The sequence below is a fragment of the Panthera pardus genome, unplaced genomic scaffold (genome assembly GCF_024362965.1).
Source record: "Panthera pardus isolate Hobbes unplaced genomic scaffold, ASM2436296v1 HiC_scaffold_13, whole genome shotgun sequence".
NCBI classification, from domain to species: Eukaryota; Metazoa; Chordata; class Mammalia; order Carnivora; family Felidae; genus Panthera; species Panthera pardus.
In genome coordinates this window covers 170563991-170588944 of record NW_026526688.1, presented here as the reverse complement: position 1 = coordinate 170588944, position 24954 = coordinate 170563991, and the positions used below count along the sequence as shown (strand labels likewise).

Below are 24954 nucleotides of genomic sequence, written 5' to 3'. Positions count from 1 at the left end.
CTACTCAAATCAAGAAAGGGTGACAACTAGCTCATTTTGACAATGAGTACATAACAGGAAAAAGGCTCCATTTTTGGATGAAACTGAAAAGTATAATAAATGGAATCCATCTTGGAATAACCAAATAAACTTTTCTTTAATGGACCAGACAACCATGAATCCAAATTGAAAGGCCAGATATCAAAAGTTCACTAACAGGGATTTTCAGTTGTATGTGGTAGATTACAATCATGTGCTTAACTCTGTTCCCTCTAAAATGCCACTAAATGACACTTAGCAAGAGGCAGAGATATACATATAACAAGAAAGAGAATGGAAGAGAAGAAACTTAATGGAAAAAAATTCTGGAAAATAGAAATCAGATGGGCCAATGATGAGTAAATTTGCAATGCAAGGACAGACAAAACTTAAATGTCTACAGACAGAACCGTCATGAAGAAGTAAGCCAATATGGGTTATTTAGGAACCTTAGGAAAGTGCAAATTCAGGCACAGTTTCATCAAAAGTCCAGGCTGGATGGAGAGGGCAGTGTGGAGATGCCACTGAAAACCAGAGTAATGCTTGCAAGACGTTTTAAGGAGCAAACTTCCAGATCCTTCCTCCACCATGAAGCCTGTCAACTATCTCTCCCTCCATCTCAGGTTTGCTCCTTGCAAAAGTTAAACCCAAGAAGGTCTGGACTCAGGACACTAGGAACAATGACCTAGTAGAGACATCACACTGAAAGAGAGGACTGAGTGAAAGTGGACACTCTGAATGGAGAGATCCACAGCCCCTTCCCTTGCTGGGTTTCTACAGCACCGGCCACGTAGGAAATTAGAAGACTTTTCTAGAGAAACTAACCAGCCCAAGTAAAGAGATCCACTGTTACTAAAACTACAGACAAAGGGGGCTTCTGAAAAGAAAAAGCCATCCAATAGTAAGACCACCAGTTGACGAGAGAGAGAGCTTGTCAACTTGTTCATGCAGAGAACTTCCAATCAGTTTTCAGTGTCTCCACGTATATCAAATGGACAGCAATCACCAGACATGTGATGAAGAGTCTAACATGACAAATAGAAACTTTAAAAGGAAACAGAGTCAATGCTAGAAGCTTTGGAAACTTCATATATACATTATTAACTCCGATGGGTAAAAGATACTGCATCCATAAAGCAAAAAAGAAGAGGATGCTATAAAAATAGAAATACTGAGTGAACAGGAAAGAATTCTTAAAAATTCATATTATGATCATGGATTTAAAAAAATCCATAGAATGGTTAGAAAATAATAAAGGTAAATGCACCCTGGAGTAGAAGAAAAAATAAAAAACAGAGGTCAAAAAAATTTTTTTAACAATAAACTGAAGGAAAAATACAAAAGTTCCAGCATTTGACAAGTAAGGGTTCCGAAAAAGAAAGAATACAAAAAACAGTGGGAAGAAAATTATCTTCCACCACCCCCTACAAAATCTTCACAATAAATGAAAAAAGTTATAAAAACAAGGCATGTTATGATGGATTCTCAGAATATTAGGAGACTAAAAGAAAAGACTCTAAAGGCTTCCTCCCTCCGCTCAAAAAAGTCACATGTAAAATAACCAGAAACAGAAAAGCTTCCAACAATTCAATAATAAAATTGGAAGCAGACAAAATGGAATGAGGCCTCCAAAACTCTCAGGGAAAATAATTTCCAACTTTAAATTCTATACCAATCATGTATGAGGAGAGACTAAATGATATTTTCACACTTGCCAGATCCCCCAAAAAAAAAAAAAAATACATCATACACACTCTTTCTCAAGAAGCAACTGGGCAATGTGCCTCCGCAAAAGAGAGACAAAAGCAAGGGAGATGCCACCCATCCAGGTCAATTGAGAATTCCCAACATGATAGTAAAAGAAAATTCCAGGTCCACAGCTGTGCATAAGGTCTCAAGAGTAAAGTCCAGAATGGAGCACGCAAGCAGAAGGTTCTGGAAAAAAATGTCATACACACATATGTGCACATGTAAGAACTGAGACAAAAGCTGTTGTGTCTGACCTTATTTGAGAATTTGGGGATGAATAAGTGAATCAAAAAAAGGAACTTAAGTATGCTGCACATAACAGAATATAAAGTCATAGTACACTGCATAGCTTAGCTGTGAAAAATATTTATAGTGAAAGTAAGCTGAGATACAACTATCTTAGAGAGTGAAGGAGAATAAAACAAAGCTAACTCCTAAAAACAAAACAAAACAGAAAACCCCAGAGCTAACTCCTTAACTTCCTTCATAGGAATTCAATGTTTAATGTGCAAAATTGAAAAAAAAAAAAAAAAGAAAGAAAAATATCAATATGAATGTATTAATTAACTATATGGAAGTAAATATAAGAAAAAGAGCTGGGGGCTCCTGGGTGGCTCAGTCGGCTAAGCATCTGACTTCCGCTCAGGTCGTGATCTCGCAGTTTGTGGGTTTGAGCATCAGGCTATGTACGACAGCTCGGAGCCTGGAGCCTGCTTCAGATTCCATGTCTCCCTCTCTCTCTGCCCCTCCCCTGCTCGCACTCTGTCTCTCTCTCTCTCAAAAATAAACGTTACTAAAAAAAATTTTTTTTTTCTTTAAAAGAAAAAGAGCGGGGCGCCTGGGTGGCTCAGTCAGTTAAGCAGCCAACTTCGGCTCAGGTCATGATCTCGCGGTCCGTGAGTTCGAGCCCCGCATCGGGCTCTGTGCTGACAGCTCAGAGCCTGGAGCCTGTTTCAGATTCTGTGTCTCCCTCCCTCTCTGACCCTCCCCAGTTCATGCTCTGTCTCTCTCTGTCTCAAAAATAAATAAACGTTAAAAAAAAAATTTTTTTTTTTAAAAAGAAAAAGAGCTAACTGAATGGAAAGTAATTGCCTCTCAGAAGTGGAAAATGACAATGCAAATAAGCAGGCAGGAATTTATAAGCCATATATATATATATATATATATATATATATATATATATATATAAAATTGTAAATAAAAAATAAATTTTAAAAATGGCAGAAATTGATCAATAAATATATAAACCAGCCAACCATATAAGACAAACTGATAATGTGAGATTTCATTCTATATATAAATTAGGAAACAGATAAATCTAAATCTGTTCCTCCTAGTTAATCAAACTGTTAAAATTTAATTTAATGCATTTTATCTTTAAGTAGCAAGAAATGCACAGGGAGGTCGAATATGCCTAAATCCTTAAGTCACGTCTCTAGCTTTGGTTAGCACATAATGAAAGGGTCCCTGGACACCAGGGCACAGCCATGTTTGTTTTCATCAAGTTCATTAACTGCAGCTGCAAATGGACATCTGTGTTCACCATTCCCCTTCTACCTGAGTCCCTACTGTGGCTTCTTACAGTGAAGGTTTGTCCTTATTGAAGGGTCAAGGACAGGAAGTACCCAGTATCTGAACCTCCTTCCTTTGTTTGTGGAATTCATCATCATGTGAGTATTGATGAGAGCCACACCTTTCAACATAAAGGCAAAAATGGCGGGGGGGAGGGGGGTGACACTCGCCTTCCCAGCACCCCTGCAGCTAAGGCATGAGTACATGACTTAGCCTTAGCCAACCCTGGATCTAAAGCTGGAGACACAAAGGCAGGAGCAGAGAAAATTACAATGGGTAAGGGCAACAGCAACAATATCCAGTGCCAGAGGTAGCAAAGGCTGAGGTGACACCGTTGGAAGCAAGTGTCTGGTCCCACTGTGGTGGTCAGGGTGAACCAGCATTGTCCTGTGTTCAGCAACAGGGTCCATTTACCCTGCATAGAACTGATCATATCATATGACCTTGACTATGAATCTGGCTGTACAGTCTCTATTCATTCCTGCCTTTTTACCAACTTCCAGCAGTTCCAGAAACTACCCAATATCTTTTCAAAATATTCTTTTGCTGCTTAAATCATTCACCCAGTCTCCATTGCTTCTAAGAACCCTGCCTGATATACTTTCCCAGGATACATAGGAAGACATAATTAGCTTTCTACTGAAGTTAAGAATAAAATGTTTATGCTGCATATGATACTGAAGCAGAACCAAGGGTATTTTTCCACAGGGAAACATGGGGGGGGGGGGTGAGATCTCAAGTATAAATACAACTAAGCTGCTGGAATGTTACAGGTTAAAGAAGTTTCAATGGGCTCATCAATTCTTTGAATTGTTTTCTCTCATTAGAAAACACACTCCTAGTTCAAAACCACTAACTGGCTTTGTAATCAGTTTGTGAATTGGGAATTGCCACTATTTACATCTGGCAAAAGACTCACACTCACGATTCTTATTGTGAGTGGGCAGAAGAGCAGTGGGTGAGGAAGAACAATTTTGTCTTTCTGCCTAAAACAAAGTTTTCTGAGAGATGAAGTCGTCTGAGAGGCAGTGGTCAAGCACTGCACGTGAATATGGAAATGCAAAGCAAGTCAGCCAAAGGTTTATAGTCCACTGCAGAAACATCAATATTGCCAAGAAGCTACATTCATCAGTTCAGCGTACTGCAGCATGTTTAGTCCCAAGTCGGAGAGAGCTGAACCCGAGGCCATTTATCTGCATATGTCTCAGGCTAACCACACAAATTCTGCAGACGAAGCTAGAAGTTAAGATAGATAGCTTAGAACTAACTGTTGATGTGATCAAAAGGGCTTCATACAAAGAGTCTAATGCAGTAATGACGTTACTAGAAATGGGGGTGCAAAGAAAGAAAGCTTCTCTCTGTGGTAGCCATTGTGTCTGGAAACTGAGGAAGTCTTTCATGACAAAGTAGAGCTACAGTTAAAGTCATGACACAGTACAACTACGGTTTTTGTTAGTTGTGCAGAACAAGATTATACACACCCTGTAAAGAAGGCTGATAAAATAAATGCAGAGCCTGAGGTGTGCATGTAATTTCCCTGCCTGTGGTGTTATTTCATAAAGACCTGCCAAGGGATCAATTCCTCAGTCACAGAAGTCAGGCTATAAATCACCTTGGAAGAAATTAATTGTATTTCAGTTGGTGATGTGAATGCCACCTCAAATTCTATCACCTGCCGAAACATCTTTACCGTATATTCGTCTGTGCAGTCAGTTCCCATGAAATATCTAATGGCCTCTAAAACAAGAGTTTCATTCCACAGTTGTCCAAGTGAATTATACTGCGCTCACACAGTGTTTTGAAAAGCTGAGATAAATTCATCTCAGTTAATCCCGGGTTCAGTCCCCTCACCTCGTTTCATTTGGGGATCGCAATGGACAGTGACTCCATACAGCAATAATGTGTGTGTTAGCAAAGTAAATACAGAATCTAATTAGCTAGCACAGTGCTGTAAAGAACAAGGGACAGTTCTGCTATTTAGGTTTTAGAAATGAAAAGAGAGAAGAAATCAGTCCCAAGATTTCCCAATAAATCAGTCTCAAAAGCTGTTTCCAAGACTACCTTTTTGAGAAATTTAAAAGTAAGGGCCAGTTTTTTATGCACAAGTGCAAAGGAGGCAAATTCATAGCTAGCTAATGAAACTCAAAATGGTGGAGCCATGAACGGCTATTTGCAAAACAGAGTCATTGTATCCAAAGCCTGACTTAATATTTAGGAATATAGAAGGATCTCTTTGTTTATCCCCCCTCTGCAATGACTTCAGAGATCATCCAGAAATTTACGAAGAGGGGTTTTATTTTGTTTTGTGTAGGTTCTAGTTCCATCCATTATATGTTTATATTTTTACTCTAAGATTCTCCATTGGATTATATAATCTCACAAATATTTTCTTAACCTGAATTTGTTTTTACTAAACAAATATGGCAAGATGTAATTAAAATAGCACTGACTTCACCAATATCATAGAATGTAAACTGACAGCTAATGAAGTTCTACGGAAAGTATAAAATGGTGGAAAAAGGTAACTAAAAGCACGTCAGATGAGCCACCAATCCTTCAACACTTACTACAAACACAGCAGTCTGTAACAGGTGTGGAACAGAAGTGAGGCATGTGACACAGTCACTGGCCACCGGGAGCTTAGCATATTCATGCAACAGGACACATGGAACTATGAACAAACACTGGATCAGAGACCTCCTGGAAAGATTTAGACTTTAAGGAAAAGAAGTTGGATAAGTCAGATGGGGCCATATTCTGTCAGATTATTAAGTCTATCATACACTTTATTTTTAAAAATTTTATGCGACATGAATATGTCCACACCTCTTATGTCATAAAGAATACCAATCAACAATGCTGTCAAAGCCAATTTCATGCAACTAAAGTAATTTACCACATCTTGCCAACATCGCTCATCATATTGCAGTATTTATTTTTGACCAGTCTGAGTCTCCCACTAGACTATGAGATATTACAGGTCAGAGAGGTGTCCTACTGAACTTTTAATGCTTAGTCTTGGCAACTACTGAACACATGATAATCCATTATATTGTTGATGCTGAATCAATGAATGAATGAATGAATGAATGAATGGTGTTATAAGAGTAGCTGTTTATTTGGTAATTTATCGGAATACAAAGATTGGTTCTTCTTTTTTAAAAAAAAATTTTATAAACGTTTATTTATTTTTGAGAGAAAGAGCATGGGCAGGAGAGTGGGAGAGAAAGAGGGAGACACAGAATCCGAAGCAAGCTCCAGGCTCTGAGCTGTCAGCACAGAGCCCGATGCAGGGCTTGAACCCACAAACTGTTGAGATCATGACCTGAGCTGAAGTCAGACTGATTCTTGACCACAAAATAGTTCAGGAGGCTTCTACAAAGTTACATTTCATTAAGAAAATGGTGAAAAATTAATAATCAAAAAGTATGTTAGAGGTATTCATTGAAGCATTATTCATTATAGGAAAAATAACATTCTGAATTTTCAGTAAGTAGGTAAAGTGCTGTTCTATGATGGTCAACCACTCAATAGATTATGGAGCTATTAAAAATGACAAATATGAAGGCCTACAACAGAGGAAAATTAAAATCCAACACAAATAAAAAACGTTTTAATGGTGGAAAGCTGAAAGATTTTCCTTTAGGATCACAAGGATGCCCACTTTTGCCACTTCTGTCCAACATAGTATTCTCAGTCCTAACCAGAGCAATTAGGCAAGAAAAAGAAATAAAAAGCATCCATTGTAAAGAAATCAATAAAAATATCTCCACTTGCAGATGACATGAAAACCCATCACAGATGCAGAATAGCCTAAAGATTCTACAAAAAACAGTTCAAACTAATAAATGAATTCAGCAAAGTCGCAAGGTATAAAATCAACACACAAACATCATTTGTGTTTCTATACACTAACAGTGGGCAATCCAAAATGGAAATTAAGACAATTCTATTTATAATAGCATCAAAAGGAATAAAGTATTTAGAAATAAACTTAACCAAGGCAAAAGATGTAAACACTGAGAACTACAAAATGTAGTCTGAAAGAAATTAGAGTCAAATAAATAGGACATCCTGTGTTCATAGATTATTAGATTTAAAACTGTCAAGATATCACTACTACCCAAAGTAATACAGATTCAATGCAATCCTTATCAAAACTCCAATGACACTTTTGCAGAAATAGAAAAATCAGTACATATTCTCTCTTGTAATAAACTTAAAGGGTGAATCACTACAAGTTACCAACAAACACTTATAATTAAACTATGAAGTAATATTTTGAACATCACACATTGGAAGCTACTATTCAGATCCAGAGAGGATCCAACACTTAAAATAGAATGGCATCGGGGCACCTGGTGGCTCAGTCAGTTAAGCATCCGACTTTGGTTAAGGTCATGATCTCGTGGTTTGTGAGTTCAAGCCCTGCATCGGGCTCTGTGCTGACAGCTCAGAGCCTGGAGCCTGCTTCAGATTCTGTGTCTCTGCCTCTCTCTGCTCCTCCCCTGCTCATGCTCTGTCTCTCTCTGTCTCTCAATACTAAAGAAACATTAAAAAAAAATTGTATTAAAATAGAGTGGCATCGGGTTACTAGAGGGAAGGTGGGAGGAATGGGTTAAATAGGTGATGGGTATTAAGGAGGGCACTTCTTGTGATGAGCACTGGGTGTTGTATGTAAGTGATGAATCACTAAATTCTACACTTGAAACTAATATTACACTGTATGTTAAATAACTGGAATTTAAATAAAAATTTTGAAAAAAAATAAAGTACTTGTTTTAAAATGAAAAAAATAAAATAAAATAAAACAGAGTGGCATCATCACCAATATTCAGGCTGACAAGGGACCAAATTCATGACTTTTCACATGAGGCGATCACAGAGGAGACTTTGTACGTCGTCCTATCAGAAAAGAAGTCTGTCACTGCACTTGAAAAACATACCAACAGGATAGTATAATATCAAGTGATGGGAGGAAGAGCCTTCTCTAGCAACAGATGCCTGGGTCTCCACAAAACAGCCAGAGTCACAAACCAGAGTGGTGTTAAGAATGGTAACCACTATCATCAGATACTGACAGGCTGAATCCGTTCAAATATTTGCACTGTGTACTTTTAGGAGTTATTATACATTAACAGAATTTCAGGTTGACAGTTAAAAATCACAGTACATATGAACCATTTTATGGATAAGAAAATGAGTACCCAAGGAAGAGCTCCCTATATGTACCTCAAAGTCATATAATAACTAGCAGATGGCGAAACCAAGACTAGAACCCAGATTGCCAGGGTTTCTCCATCTTCCCTAATGAAATTCCTGAAGAACCACCTTAGTCTGTTGGCAGAAAAGGTTTCTATGCAAAACAATTGTTTCCCAGTTTTATTGAGACAGTATTGACATATGACATTGTCCTAGTCCAAGGTATACAACATAATGGTTTGATATACGTATGTATCAAAAAATGGTCACCACAGTAAGTTACAAATCCAGCCACCACACAGTTACAAATTTTTTCCTTGTGATGAGAACTTTTAAGATCTACTCTCTTACCAACTTTCAAACAGACAACAAGTATTGTTAAGTATAGTCACCAAACTGTACATTACACCCCTAGAACTTACTTATCTTGTAATTGAAAGTTGGTACCTTTTGATTACCTGCACCCATTTCCCCCACCTCCCTAACCTATGGCAACCTCAGGCAACCACCGTATCTCTGTTTCTATAAGTTTGGAGGTGTTTTTCTGGATTCCATATATAAGTAATATCATATGGTATTTGTCTTTCTCTCCCTGACTTACTTGGCCATCAAGGTCCACTGTTGTAAATGGCAGAATTTCCTTCTTTTTTTATGGTTGGGTAATATTCCATCGTAGACACACCATGGTTTCTTTATCCATTCAGTCACTAATGGACACTTAGGCTGCTTCTATGTCTTGGCTATTGTAAATAACACAATCAATGAACATGGGGGTGCAGATATCTCTTCTAGATAGTGATTTCATTTCCTTCAAATACATACCCACAAATGGAGCTGCTTAATCATATGGTAGTTCTATTTTTAATTTTTAAAGGAACCTCCATACTGTTTTCCATAGTGGCTACACCACTATTAATTACATTGTAAATTAATGTACATTAATTTACATTCCCACCAACAGTGCACAAGGACCCCTTTTCTCCACACATCCCTACCAACACTCGTTATCTCTTGTCTTTAACAATGTCAATGTCTCACATTCTAAAACATGTGAGGTAATCACAAAACAATTTCTTGATGACTCTTAACTGCATCAGTATATGTAAACCACCTCACCCCAACTCCAGGAAAAGGAACCTCCTAGGATTATATGGAAGCTTCCAAATGATACTGGACTTTTTGATAGCTGGATGTCACCAGCCCATCCCTAGGGAAAGGGGTTAGGTCTGCCCTATGCAAGGGAGACTTCCCAACATCAATTATCCTGGGAAAGGGCAGAGCCTGAGATAAGAAATGGGAATGAGCACGGAAAGACTTGACAGAAGGAAAACGGAAACCCTGCCTCTTCTAAGGCCTCAATCTCTTTGATGCCCAGACGCTACATTCAGATGTGCTGACAGTCATTTCTGGGAATGAGAAGTGGTGGTCTCTACAGACAGAGAGCCTTGTAGAAGGCCTGGTAAGGCTGTATTTAGGCCTGCCATATCTGGTAGCCAATTTCATGGGACTCTCTGGGTTTTGTTAAAAGTCGTAAATTCAGGGGCGCCTGGGTGGCTCAGTCGGTTAAGCATCTGACTTTGGCTCAGGTCACGATCTCACGGTTTGTGAGTTGGAGCCCTACGTCAGCCACTGTGCTGACAGCTCAGAGCCTGGAGCCTGCTTCGGATTCTGCGTCTCCCTCTCTCTCTGCCCCTCCCCTACTCACACTCTGTGTGTGTGTGCGCGCGTGTGTGTTTCTCTCTCAAAAACAGACATTAAGGGGCGCCTGGGTGGCTCAGTCGGTTGGGCGGCCGACTTCAGCTCAGGTCATGATCTCGCGGTCCATGAGGGCTGTGAGTTCGAGCCCCGCGTCGGGCTCTGTGCTGACAGCTCAGAGCCTGGAGCCTGTTTCAGATTCTGTGTCTCCCTCCCTCTGACCCTCCCCCGTTCATGCTCTGTCTCTCTCTGTCTCAAAAATAAATAAATGTTATAAAAAAAATTAAAAAAAAAAATAGACATTAAAAAAAGTCATAAATTCAACTTTTGTCTGCTGTACGTAGGTAATTAAAGGCACGTTTCCAGACTAGGGGTGGAGCGGAAAACAGGAAGGCAGAGCTAGCACAGTGCTGGCAGCAATGATCAGCAAGGCCCTCAAAGAACATAGGAAGCTTTAAGACAGGAATCCGAGGCATGAACGCTAGGCTCACCAGTCAAACGAAGATGGTATCCTTTCTTGATCAGGGGAGCTCAGAAGAGGGGGCATTAATTTGTAACTAGGAGACAGAATGTGTTTCCTTGCAAATCATCACAGATTAAACATGGGTTTCTCAGTACCAACCACACATACTAATAATTCAATGGCTGAGCACTCTAATGACCATCCAGAATGTTTACAGTCAACATCCATTCTGACTGGCAGGACACTGGGTGTTAACTAGTTTGAGTCTCACCCTTCCAACAATAACACCTGTGTCTCCAACCTCAGTGTCTGCTATTGATTCCTCAGCCTGGAAGAAAACTATTTTTGTGTTAGATGCTTACAGTTTGCCCCAGATGCAGGAATGAATAAACATCCTATTAATAAACCCTAAGCAATAATCATTAGTCCCATTTTATAGGCTAGAAAATTGAGGCTCAGAGAAAGAGTTCACCCACAGATAGCCAGTGGCAGAGTCAGAATTTAATTCTAAAACAACTGAGTTTTAGAATTCTAGAGATACAATCCCTCTACTCTGGAAAGTTACCCTCCTACAAAAGATAACGTTGCAGGGAACAAGAAACTATGGGACTTGAAGGCAAATGTACCACCGTCTCATAAAATATTAATAGGGAAAAGAGGCTGGCCATAACATGATTTTAATCCTCCATCAAACTCTCATACCACAATCATCGTCAAGAATTACCTGAATACCTCAAGCTTTTACATATATCTGTATGGCAATATGTTAGTCTGTTTCTTCAGAGCCAAGTATATGAACTATAAAACCAATTTAATCCTATTTATCAAGAGAAAAACCTCAAAATACATTCTATTAAAGCCTTGGGAGTCCCTACGTAAATGTCTCATTTGATTAAAATATTACCACCATTTTCAACAAAAGACACAATTTAACGGTAAATTTAAGGGGAAGAATATGAATTTTACTATTTTCCCTCCAGCCATTTCTTTAAACCTCTGACAAATCCTCTGTTCTAAGAAATGATTTCTTTTACTTTCTACTTAGAGAGCAAATGAAAATGCATCTGAATGAAATTACCACTGCTGTGGAAACAGTGAGATGCTAAATCAAAACTACCGATGATGACAAGATTTTCTCGAATGAGGCCAGATTCCCTAAACACGACCCATCATTGTAATAACCTTTAAATGCCCTTTCTCATATGGCTACACCAGCCATTAGTTGGAATGAAAGTTCATTTTGTCAAAATCAGGTTATTTTGCTCAACATCTGATTCTCTTCAGTTACCACTCATCAGTCTTTCTACTTATTATAAGAGATCAGACACTAATCTAACATGTAATTTTACTGGTACTACATCTACATTAGTTGAATTCATCAAAGTAGTCTGAAGGCTGTAAGATTTCCTTTTTTAAGAGAGAATTTTTTTTTAAGTTTATTTATTTATTTTGGGAGTGAGAGTGCATGTAAGCAGAGGAGAGGCAGAGAGAGGGAGGGAGAGAATGAATCCCGAGCAGGCTCTGCACTGTCAGCACAGAGCCCAAGGTGGGACTTGAACTCATTAACCATAAGATCATGACCGAGATCAAGAGTCAGACACTCAAGTGACTGAGCCACCCAGGCACCCCAAGGCTGTAAGATTTCTGTTTAAAGACACAGAATGTCACCAAAGTCCCTCAGCTGGGTGGCCATTTAATTTCTCATCCAAGCCAGAACACATGACAGTGAAGGGGGGCATTATCGAAACAACAACAGGAAACAGGCAGATTCAGGACAGTCCCAGCAAACGGACACATATGGCCACCCAACTTGCTAAAGAACCAAACACCATACTTAAAAACCTAAAGTCTTAAAAACTGAAATCAAGACCATGGCAGGAAAGGGGCCTAGAGGGCTTACGTGAAAAGAAGGTCAGAGCACCAAGTAAGATCAAGAGAAGTCTTTCTCAAGCACCCACACCCAATGGCATTTCCAGATTCCCTAAGCATAGTTCCTCCCACCTTGATTAAAACAGTTTGTATATGTGGCTTAAGTCCGTCACATGCCATGTGCTCTCCTTGCTTATTTCTTGGTTTATTTTATTGCCATCACACTCCTCCTTGATATTACCTTAACTTATGCCCCTTCCTCGGAGACTCCTGTCCCCTCTTCTCCCTATTTTATTTTCCATCCCTGAGCCAATCAACCAGAGTTACTGGGTATTTGCTACATATGAGGTATTGTGCTAAGGACCTCCTACATAAAATGAATTCAAAGCTGAATTAGATACAGTCCTTGCCAGGTAACTGTCCAAATTTTTGTTTGCAACACTTTGTTTATTTTTTTAAATTTTTTTTTTTAACGTTTGTTTATTTTTGAGACAGAGAGAGACAGAGCATGAACGGGGGAGGGTCAGAGAGAGGGAGACACAGAATCTGAAACAGGCTCCAGGCTCTGAGCTGTCAGCACAGAGCCCGACGCGGGGCTCGAACTCACGGACCGCGAGATCATGACCTGAGCCGAAGTCGGCCGCCTAACCGACTGAGCCACCCAGGCGCCCCTGCAACACTTTGTTTAAAACTCAATACAGTTTCACCCCAACCTCTGTTTCTGCATATCCTAAGCAGCTCAAGCGGGGAGTAGAATTCCAAAGTAGTCTAGCAAAGCCACCTCCCTGTTCATTTGTAGATAATTTAGTATATGCACTGATGTAAAAGAATAATAAACTATTTTCATTAGGTGTCAAAATGTCTACATCTTAAAAAAATTTACAAAAGCTCCCTCAGCCAAGACGCACTTGCATCCCTATTTCCGCCATAAAACTGGTGATGGACTCATGATGTCTTGCCTGCTAGTGACTTTCCAGCAACTTGTAGAGTTTGCGGCACAAAACAGGCACTCGATAAATATCTATGGAGTAAATGAAGGAATGCGGGGCTCATGGTTAACTACTTTTTTCCTGATTCCAACTCCTTACCATTTTTGCTCCATTGATTATCTCCTCTTAAATGGCAGCCCCATTAGAGTAACAGCTTTGAGATCAACCCAAATCCCCAGATCAGATTCCCAGCCACTGAATAGCAATGTAACCCTGAGCAAGGTTTCTAATCATTCTCTATGCTTTATTTTTCTTATGTCTAAAATAATACTAATCATTCTAGATACCTTATTTTTCTTATCTATTAAATAGAGATAGCACCATCCAGTTTGCAAGTTCTTTGTGGAATCTGTGAGATTTGAAAAATGAGTTACATAAAGGGTCCAGCCAGAACCCAAGAAATGTGTATTGAATGAAAGCATACATTGCCATTCCATTCTGTGGCTCCAGATCAAAATGTAACCATCAAAATCTAATTTGCTGAAGCTGAGCTTCATTCAAACAACAGATATGCATCAAGAGCTATAACACACAACTGAAGTCTGTCTGCTGTTGAACATCAAAGGAGGAGTTTAACATCTGCTTTTAAATGCAGGAAAACAACAATTAGTTCACAAGTAAAAGGGAAAGGTATATGATCCAACTTTATTTTCCCTACCAAAGTATCCAAGTATTAAGGGCTTACCAGCTTATGGCAGGCTGAAGCTCTATTGCAGGAGTCATACACTGGGGGAAGGTAACCCAGGAAATGGTTTTTAAATTCAGCATTTATTGATAACTCATGCTTCTCCTCGTCAAGAATGTCCAGGCGAAGTGTGCCCTTACTCTTTTTTTTTTGGCTTCATACCATCAGCACAGAGCCCAATGTGGGGCTTGAACTCACGAACCGTGAGATCATGACCTGAGCTGAAATCAAGAGTCGGTCACTTAACTGACTGAGCCAGCCCCTACTCTTTTTTTTTTTTTTTTAATGTTTATTTATTTGAGAGGGGGGGAGAACGAGCAGGGGAGGGACAGAGAGAGAGTGAGACACAGAATCCGAAGCAGGCTCCAGGCTGAGCTGTCAGAACACAGCCTGGCATGGGGCTCGAACTCATGAGCTGTGAGATCATGACCTGAGCCAAAGTTGGATGCTTAACCAACTGAGCCACCAGGCGCCCCTGCCCTTATTTTAAAGTGCAAAACAAAGCAGTCAAAAACCACAAGAACAAGATTGGATCTGAAGGGTATTTTTATCCAACTTGCTTGCTTTTCCAGCGATCTCAAATATAAAACCTCAAAGGAGAATAACATCACGAGTCTTTGTGCAACTTCGCATTTATGGAAGAAAACCAACTCTGTGACAGACAGGCACACGCTTGTTTTTGCTGCACAGCAATGTTTTGAGACCCGTTCTGCCGCTATTTCACTTCCCCTCAGGCTCAACAGTGGCCGCTGGGAATAAGAAGGTCCCTTGTGCTCTATTTCCAGCACACCTGAACTTCTAGCCTACTGAGGCCATGAGAGCTATTTACAGACCTTTCCTTCCTCTTTTCCAGTAACGGTGGCAGAAGCGAGCTATGAAACTTCCCTAGGGTTTGGTTTCCTTTTTCCCAGCTCACTTATGCTACTCCCCTGGAAGATGAAAGAAACTCCAGAGTTTTTCAAAGTCCCGAGGCAATGCTGATCTCAAATAACATTTTCTTTTTTTAAAAAAGCCATAATTTCCTACTCTCCTAGGGCATACAGAGCATGAAGCAAAGCCTAAAATCCCTCCTTAGAGTTCACAAAAGCAAATGTAGTAGTTACAAGAACGTGAACTCTGGTTTAAAAACAGCAAAGGGTCATCCTGGGCTACACATGGGCTGTAACACTGAAGTGTCAAATTCCAGCCCATAAGCTTACAATTTTGGCCTTTAAAGAGTATCTGAGCAAAAGTGGCTCTCATCCAAATGTACATTTTTTTTCCCCACTAAATTCCCAATGAACCAGGCACATGAACCAATTACCACAGCCTTGTTTCTTAGCCATCTTCATTTATAGACACTTGCTCGCCAAGAACCATGGAGTTCAGAAACCAAGAAAACAGGATGCGAACATAGGTGGTCTGACCCCGGGGCCTCTGCTCATCTGCTCTGAACTAGGAAAACACTTCTATTTATTGTCTAAATCTGAGTCAGTCCAGGACCAAACAAGAGTGACTATCAGCACAAGGGTTTCATGAGTTTTTGCAAACTGAGGTCCCTACCTGCATGAATGACAGTGTAACATTTTTTATGGACTCATAAATATCATTTAAGACATTTGAGTGGTTATACCTGCCCCGGCAGTGAAGCAGCAGGCACAGATTTAAGCTTCCAAAACGGACTCGCCATAAGTACATTTTAGTCTTGGCCTCAGTGTTTGATGGCAAATCACAAATTATTTCTCAGAGAAAAATGGCAATTAGGAATTGCCTGAAACTTTAGCAATCAATCTAGATGTCAAATTAAAATCCAATGACTCCTTTGTACATTCTACTTAACCATAACTGCAACTGAAGTTTTACATATACAATAAAAAAATTATTGAATTTTAGGAGACAGAAAAACCATAAGAGGTTATTCATCTTATCAACATATATTTTATTAAGCAAAGAGTTATGAAAGACAAAGACAAAAAGTGAATGAGACTGGATCCCAGTCCTCAGAATCTTCCCATCTAGTAAATTAAACACAATAGTATGTAAATAACTATGACCCAATTCAAAAGGATAAAATCAGAATATGTTATCAGAGGGACTCAGGTAGGGTATTAAGGGAGTTCAACATACAGAAAAGATCACTTCTAAGCACAGCACAGTCATTAAGAGCATAAACATGAGAGTCACAGAGACCCAGGTTTGAGTCTTATCTATACCACTCTCTAGCTGTGTGGAATTAGACAAGTTATTTAACCTCCCTGAGCCTTTCAAAATCTTTAAATAATAGGATAATAGCATCTCCCTCTTTGAAGTGATATGGCGGGGGGGGGGGGGGTAGCTCAGTTGGTTAAGTGTCCAACTCTTGATTTCAGCTCAGGTCATGAGCTCACCATTTGTGGGTTCGAGCTCCACATCTGGCTCTGGGCTTATAGTGTGGAGCCTGCTTGGGATTCTCTCTCTCTCCCTCTCTCTGCCCCTCCCCTGCTTGCTGTCTAAATAAATAAATAAATCTTTGAAGAAATCTTAAAACAAAACAAAACAAAAAAGAACTGTTAAAGGATTAAGGAAAATAAAACCTAAGAAACCCTTACTACATGTCCCGCCACACTCTCGGGGTTAATTGCTAGCAATGGGTTCCAGTCTCTGACCCACTATTTCTCCATCTTCTGTGTCTGGTTCTTTCTCTTACCAATGCCCCTTACCTGGTCTGTCCAAAGCCCTGCCAGATCCTATTATCAACTCTCCTTTAAAGATGAGGGGATAGGGTCGCCTGGGTGGCTCAGTCTGTTGAGCGTCTGACTTCAGCTCAAGGTCATGATCTCACAGCTCATGGGTTCGAGCCCCACGTTGGGCTCTGTGCTGACAGCTTGGAGCCTGGAGCCTGCTTCAGATTCTGTGCTTCTCTCTCTCTGCCCCTAACCCACTCGCATTCTGTCTCTGTCTCTTTCAAAAATAAATAAACATTAAAAAAAAATTTAATAAATAAATAAAGATGAGGGGATAGACCTTGAGAATGGGGAATGTGCCCAATGTCATACAGTTAGTAAAAAGACCACCATGTCTACCTCCAGACTCCTAGGCTTTAGGGTACATGGTTATTTCTTTGCCTAATCTCTCCTATTATTTTATAAGCAATTAAAAAGCAAGTAGAGCACTTTATTATGCAAATTTTAAAAGGTGCCTTCTCTAAGCAGTCCCAGACCCAAGAGCACACAGTTGAGTAAGTAAAGTGGCGGATGATTATCAGTCCCCACCACCCACCGCACACACGTTGCCCTTATGCAGTAAACAATCTGCATGACCTCACATGGCAACCCTGGGTCTCCAGTCTTCTCTTTTTCGGTGTATATGCCTCGCTGCCACCCAAGTGATCTTTTGTAAAAGTCCCATCTAATTATGAAATTTCTTCTACTTCAAAATGTTTATGAGAAGACCCTGGGGGAAGGGAAGGGGAAAAAATAGTTACAAGCAGAGAGGGAGGGAGGCAAACCATAAGAGACTCTTAAATACAGAGAACAAGAGCACATATTACACACTGTATGTTAGCCCATTTGACAATAAATTATATTTTAAAAATAAATAAATAAAATTTTTATGGCTATATATTGCTTAGAAACCCCAAGTCTCCAGCGTGGTACCCATGCGGCCCTCCTCTGGTACCAAGTCTCTTCAATCTCACAGCCAACTGTGCTCTCCACCACGTCCAATACCCCAGCCGCGGTGGTGTTCTTGCTACTCTCTGAACACGCCATGAGCTTCCATTCGTCTGCACTTTGGCACGTGCTTTTCCTACAACTAGCTCCAACGACTCCTCCCCTTCCTCCCTATCTTCTAACTCAGCCGGCAAGACTTATTCCACTGCCAGCTCTTGCATGCAATAAAGACATTTCCCAATTGTTCCTTTCTCAGTGCACCCAAGGCATTTGTGAGTGTACATTCTCCACCAGTTTGTGGGAGTCAGGAGGATACTACACGGGCTTTGAATTGGATGGGCCAGAGTTGGAATCCTACCTCAAACATTTTCTAGCTGAGTGAAATGTGGACAAGTTACTTCCCCCACCCCGCCCCGCCCTGCCCACCTAAATTTCAATAATTCCTACCCCAAGAATTACTGTGAAAATCAAATGCCCTAATGTTATGTCTTCCACACTGGTTCAGACAGTAGAGCCACTCTAAGGGCAGAATGCATAAAATCTCAATACACTTAATTGTATCATGTGAGCTAAGATCTTCTCTAGTAGGAAAAATTAAGACCACATTATATGTCTACAGGTTTTCAAATATAAAAAAAGTATATGTTTTTAAAATCATTGCTCAAAGTTTATCAACTAAATGCTTCTTATTTGTTTACCCTTTTTTTCCAATTTGTTTATTTAACCTAACAAGTAGTAGCAGATACCAAAAGTTCAAGAAAATATAATAGGAGAAAAAAACTTAAAGATTAGAAGTTTCTATTTACAGACTTATTTGGGAGGGAATGGGTCGATAAATATCATTACTGAATTTTAGTAATCAAACACCTCATCTAAGTTCCACCCCACTGCTTGTCACATGGTACAGGCTGAATAAATGTTTATTTGAATCTGAATTTGAAACGCAGATTACATTCCTTAAAAGCAAGGGTATAACTCATTCATCTCTGAGTAATGAGCTCCTAGTACAGTGGCTGGCACATAGTAGTTGCTCAAGAAATGTTGATTTAATATATGAACTTACAACTGAGAAAGCATGCAAAGGTCTATAAAACATTGTGTCTCCAATTATTTTGGATTGCAATTTACCCCAATAAATCCTAGTCTACAGTCTATGAAATGCTCCTTTTGTACCCATCGCCACCTCATCTGAGATATTTAGAGTTTCTTGGGAGAGAGAAATATGTAGGTAGAAACCTTCCTTAGGCACAGAAATATTGATGAAGACAGCAGAGTGGGAGGAATATGTCACCTGCACTCTTGCCATATAACAAAGGAACCAAAGACACAACACGTTATACACAGTACCTGTCAGACAGTGACACAGTTTTGAGCACGTATTTACTCCCATGAGCCTCCTATCCAGAACGTGTCTGGTTACAGTAAACACTGTAGAGATTACAGAAGGTGAATCCTAGTCTTTCTGTTTGCAGATGAAAAACCTACACTATTATATTTCACATATTTATACTCTGTAACTGAAAGCCAGGATGGCCTCAAATTAAACAAAAAGCTAAGATCCCATTGTTGTACTTTCACTAAAAATGACATTGTAGATAAATATTTATTAGCATGGGAATTCATTACTTATTGGTAGGTGGAAAAGACAGGATACCAAACAATTTGAAGAATAGAATCCTCTTTCAGTACTGGCATAAAAATAAACATAATGTGCATCAAATAGAACAGTAAACTAGAAGCTTTTTTTTTTTTTTTTTTACTTCTTTTAAAATAACCCATGGCTAATTTTTCAAAAAGTGCATCCATACTTTATAAACATGATAGACCCAAGTTAACAGAAATCTACCTTAAATAACTAAATAAAATGCTTTTCTAATCACAAATACAAGAAAGAAAAAATAAAAGTAGAGGCCACAGAAATGCTGAAAAGAAGTGTGGAGGTTAATCCAGGTTCTAGATTTTGCCCCAAAACTGTGCTTGCCTCCCCCCACTGATACATTTAAGTACACCTTACAGTTTTCAAAGTACCGTCAAAAACATTCTCCTATGACTTTTGTCACTGTCAGAAAAGATTTCCTTCCTTCTCCCTTGCTCTGCCTCTCCCTTAACCTTGACCTCCATGTGAGTAGTTCTTCAGGCCTGGATTTATGTACAGCATACTTATGCGTTATAACCTTCTTCTTTTCTTTTCTTTCTTTAACCTAAAGGTCAATTATGAATGGCCTTCTGTGCATCGAAATATTCACCTATGACATCAGTTTAATAAGCAGGGATCTTTTTGCCATGGTCCCTCTGGTAACACGGGCTATCTTTAGCGTATTGGTGTGAATCAGAAGTCCTACAGATAGATGCCTTGCGTCTACAAAATGGAAATACACCTTTTACAGCAATGGCACAAAGGGAATATTGTGGTATAATAGAAGGAAAATACCTCACCAGAGACTAGGTTAAATTTTAAAGAGATGATAAATTATTTGAAAGGTGGTTTAAGTAGCTTACTTTCTGGGGGTAAATTATATTTCCAATCTAAACATCAAATACCTGGATCCTGAAGCCCAGAGAACTAATCTTTTGCCCTTTTCATTTCACTTCTGTGGACTGGCTGGTGACTTCCAACATAATCCTCTTTCAAATACCTTCCAAGATGGAATAATAAGTATACCACATAGGATTTCCTTTATGTTAAGGTTAATATGTGAATATTAAATTCAACCAAAATGAAGCCCATGAGAAAATGCATGTGCCTGACACAGCTGGTGCTCAGTAAAGGTTAGCAATTGTTATTATTATTATTAGCTAGTAATAATATACACTTCTATGAAGAATAAATCCCCGCAAGGGGAGCCTGGGTGGCTCAGTTGGTTGAGTGTCCAACTTTGGCTCAGGTCATGGTCTTGCAGCATGTGAGTTGGAGCCCCACACTGGGCTCTGTGCGGACAGCTCAGAGCCTGGAGCCTACTTCCAATTCTGTGTCTCCCTGTCTCTCTGCCCCTCCCTCATTCGCATTCTCTCGAAAAATAAATAAACATAAAACAAACTTTTTTTAAAGAATAATTCCCCCAAAACGTGAATATTTATCCACACGTTGTCCAAAAACTTAGAAATAGACAAAAGGCATTATAGGATGTGTTTTCAGGGCTAGTGCAGTATAGCAGCAGGTGTGTTCAAGGATTAACTCATTCACTAGGACTCTGTACCTTTGTTGGACTTCCTATTTACTATTGGTTCAGATATTTTACAATTTTGGAAAGGCAGATGTTAATTTACTGAAAGCTGATAACACAGATGATTCTTGTCTATTACCAATACAATACAAATGATCTCTGTTCCATAGAAAAGAAAACCCCAGGGGCGCCTGTGTGGCTCAGTCGGTTAAGCGTCCGACTTCGGCTCAGGTCATGATCTCGCGGTCCGTGAGTTCAAGCCCCGCGTCGGGCTCTGTGCTGACAGCTCAGAGCCTGGAGCCTGTTTCGGATTCTGTGTCTCCCTCTCTCTCTGACCCTCCCCCCGTTCATGCTCTGTCTCTATCTCAAAAATAAATAAACGTTAAAAAAATTTAAAAAAAAAAAAAAAAAAAAAAAAAAAAAAGAAAAGAAAACCCCAAAGGTTAGTTAATATCCCTGTAAAACATTAGCCAATTGTGCATCTAACCCAGTCATCTTATTCTAAGATTCTTTTTAAAAGCCTTCACAATGGGTCATATAAGCCTCTGTTGCTCAAACGCTCCTTAAATTGGCTTTATCATTTCACTGGCTCCCCTTTTAATTAATAAAATGAATACTTAAAAACTTTTTTTCAAATAAATAAAGTGCTATCATTTTTTAAGTGCCATGGACAATAGTATTTCACTACAGCCAATATTTCACTGTAACATTAAAAAATGTTTTTGGAGAAAATTCTCAAAGTCCTTCCTTTCAGTGAATTTATACTGACAGCTCTTGCAAGTTACATGCATGGTGCGTGTGTGCTGTGCATGTGCGTAATAGTTTTTCAGTACAAATACCTTATTTAACCCCAAAAAGGCTTCATAATTAATTACCCTTACCTTATAATTATTATATAATAATACACAGTTTAATTATAAGTAAATTTGTAATGCATACAATATAACAATAATTAATACTTCTATGGAACTTCTAAAGGAGAGTTCTTTTCTGCCTTTTTTTTTAGACACATTTTAACTAGCTCATGTGTACTGTCAGAAATGCAGAGGAGCCATAAGACACAAGGCGTACAAAGTTTAGGACACTACCTAGTACTTAAATGGACAAATGGTTCCTATTGTTGATATGGTTTCTGGAACATGCCGGAAAAAGGATGTGTGTGTGTGTGTGTGTGTGTGTGTGTGTACATGCATGTGCTTTGTTTTGCTTACAATTTTATGGGCCATTCATACTTCCACACAAATTCTACAATAAAGCAGATTGACTTTATCTTCAAGGCCCATTTTACTTGTTCAAAAAGATCAGGGAATAAAACAGAACTTTAGAGCCCCAAGCAATTTTGTCTAAAAGAGAGCAAAACCATTCACACAGTGTCTCAATTAGAATATCTTAGAGTACCTCCAGAAAGCTAGAAAACAATAAAACTGATAGGCACGTCAATTCCACCGAGACCAAGTCTTAAACAAGTGATTACACATTTTGTTTTCCTTTCTAGACAAGAAAAGAACCAAATGGATTTCATTCTTATTCTAAAAATTCTGAACCAAAGAGCCTATCTAAAAGTCTAAAACACTTGAAGCTCAGAAAACAGGACTCACTTTTCTGGCACGCAGTATTCTAATGCTTTGCCTTTAAAGTTTAATTTGTCTACTGCACATCTGATAAAAGGTTTATTGCAACCTTGAGGACTCAGTTTATGAAACCCAAAAGATTTGGCAAAATGCAGAAAGTCATCCTAATCTCTTGGAAGTTTTTTTTTTTTTTTTCCAAAGGTCTCTTGAGTCCCTTTCCATGTTTCAAATCTGCAAGAGCATATAAAACTTACAAAGCCAAGAAAGAAAGTTGAAAAGCCACAGACCCACAGTTAACTTCCTGAGAGGCATATAACAAGAATTTTTTTAAAACAGCAAGTTAGAAAATTACTTACTTTTTTCCCAGGTCTTTGGTACAAAGCTCAAAAGGCAAGTTCCCTTTTCCCACAAAGTCTTGTTAATTCATAGCTATCACGCAATGAGGTCAAGCAGCCCAAATATCTAAAAATTGCGCAGAGACAAAAAGTTAAAATTCAAAGATTAGAAATTAAGAATCAAGATACGTATGCTATTCAGAGTCTCTCTGCATAATTACAATACAGATTTCACTGGAATATCTAAATGATAAGCTGTGTTAGCTACTTTTCTTTCAGAACAATACTAACAAGGCCTAAATCAAGATGGTATTTTGATCTGTCATCCTATTAAGGACACTAAAGGAGGATCCAGCAAGTATTCTTGGCAATCATTCATGGTAAAAATGTCCTTCTCGGGGAGTCATAAAAAAATAACTGAGGGAGGATCTGGGCTTCTAATTATACTGTGACTTGGGAGGGAAGGTCTTCCGACATCACACTTGCCCTGCTCCACCTCCCAAAGATGAGCTCATCTCACAAGCACAGAAGTGGCTGTGAATAGAAAAGAACAGCAACAACCTAAAGAAAATCGTCAACAACTTGTAAACATCCTTCTCATGGAATCATTTAAGCACACTTCGCTTTTGCAGGTGGGAATGAGAAAATGAGTTGTGTGAACTTTTTTCTCATCAAACAGAAAATCCAAAAATTCTGTACGGTCATATCCCATTTGAAAGATAAGTTACTTCCCAACAATCTCACAAATGAATACATTGGTAATAACTCATAAGATTAAAACGTCTGGGTAGGTAAAACAGATGCCGTGGGGAAACCATAACTGAAAGTCAGCACCCCTCTCTCCAGGTTCTCCCATTCTAGGCCTTATGCTAGATGTAATTCTAAGCACGATAAACTCATTTAAAAGCCACGAGAGATTGAGAAATAGGTCAATTAGACGGAGCAAGGAAGCACTGCTACAGTAGGCAGTCATAAGTGAAAAGCAGACAGAATCCCACAAACATCAATAGGCCTCTTTTATTATTATTATTATTACTACCATTGTTACTGCCAGCACTTATACAGTGTTCACTCGTATGCCAGATTCTTCTCGTAAGCGTTTTACGTGTATTAATTCTATTAGTGATAGAGACAAGAGGAATATCCCCTAGACATCACTGTGTCACTACTCAGTACACTCAGTTCTGCTATAACATTTGTGTTTATTCCAAGATGGCTATGTTAGGGAACAATTTGAGCATAACTCGAATTTCACATTTGTTTATGCATGATTTCATTGCAGGAAACCCTAGGTAATAGTGTAAGATTGCATCCATGGAGAACACAGTTGCAAAAAGATACACAGAATGCACAAAGCCCATGCTTCTAACATCAACGAGCGATCCCAGTTTCCGCCCGTGTGTTACGCGCCACAGTCATCCACACATGTTGCCCCAACTTCCCTTCCAATTTGAGGTAACCCTCCTTCCACCACTTCAAGTAACTCACAACCTGCAACCATGCCAAGGCCTCAGTCTGCAAGAAAACATCAGGATTTTGTCAAGGTAAAGTGTCATAATTGGCTATACTATTTATTTATTTCTTAGCCACCTAACATGTGTAAAGTTGTGCTATAATTCTTATTCAGTTCCTATCTTATTATTTTAATGTGTCACTGATAAAGGTTTTTGAGTGTTGTGTCCCTGACCTGATTTTTCCCATAAGTGCAATGTGTTTTACTGTAGGCTTTTGCATAACATGGTGGTTTTAAGAAACACCTGTATCTTGTTTTAGCAGAACTCAGGATACCATAACTGATGTTTATAAAGATGCTTGTGATTTAAACCAGAGGGGGTAAATGGTGATTTTCATATTTTTTTCATTATGTTAAAGAGGACAGCAATATATGTAATACAATTTTAGAAAGATTCTCATTTATGTTTATAATTTTCAAGTGTAGACACTTCGTTTAAGGTAAATGAAAACTTTATGAGAAGTTCCCTAATGGTGTTAGATAAATAAGGTGCTACCACA

At 39.1% G+C, this 24954-nt stretch overlaps 1 protein-coding gene across 8 annotated transcripts in view; it reads right to left on the bottom strand.

The window, feature by feature from the left end:
• The window catches only part of APBB2 (amyloid beta precursor protein binding family B member 2), a 388585-nt gene that overhangs the window by 251578 nt on the left and 112053 nt on the right, over positions 1–24954 (bottom strand). For 7 of the 8 annotated variants that reach the window (XM_019413533.2, XM_019413479.2, XM_019413526.2 and 4 more), the window contains exon 3: positions 22963–23068. The exons of the other annotated variant lie outside the window; for it this stretch is intronic. The gene's annotated coding sequence lies outside the window, so the exon portion shown is untranslated. The remainder of the gene's footprint in view (positions 1–22962; positions 23069–24954) is intronic. 8 annotated transcript variants of the gene reach the window in all.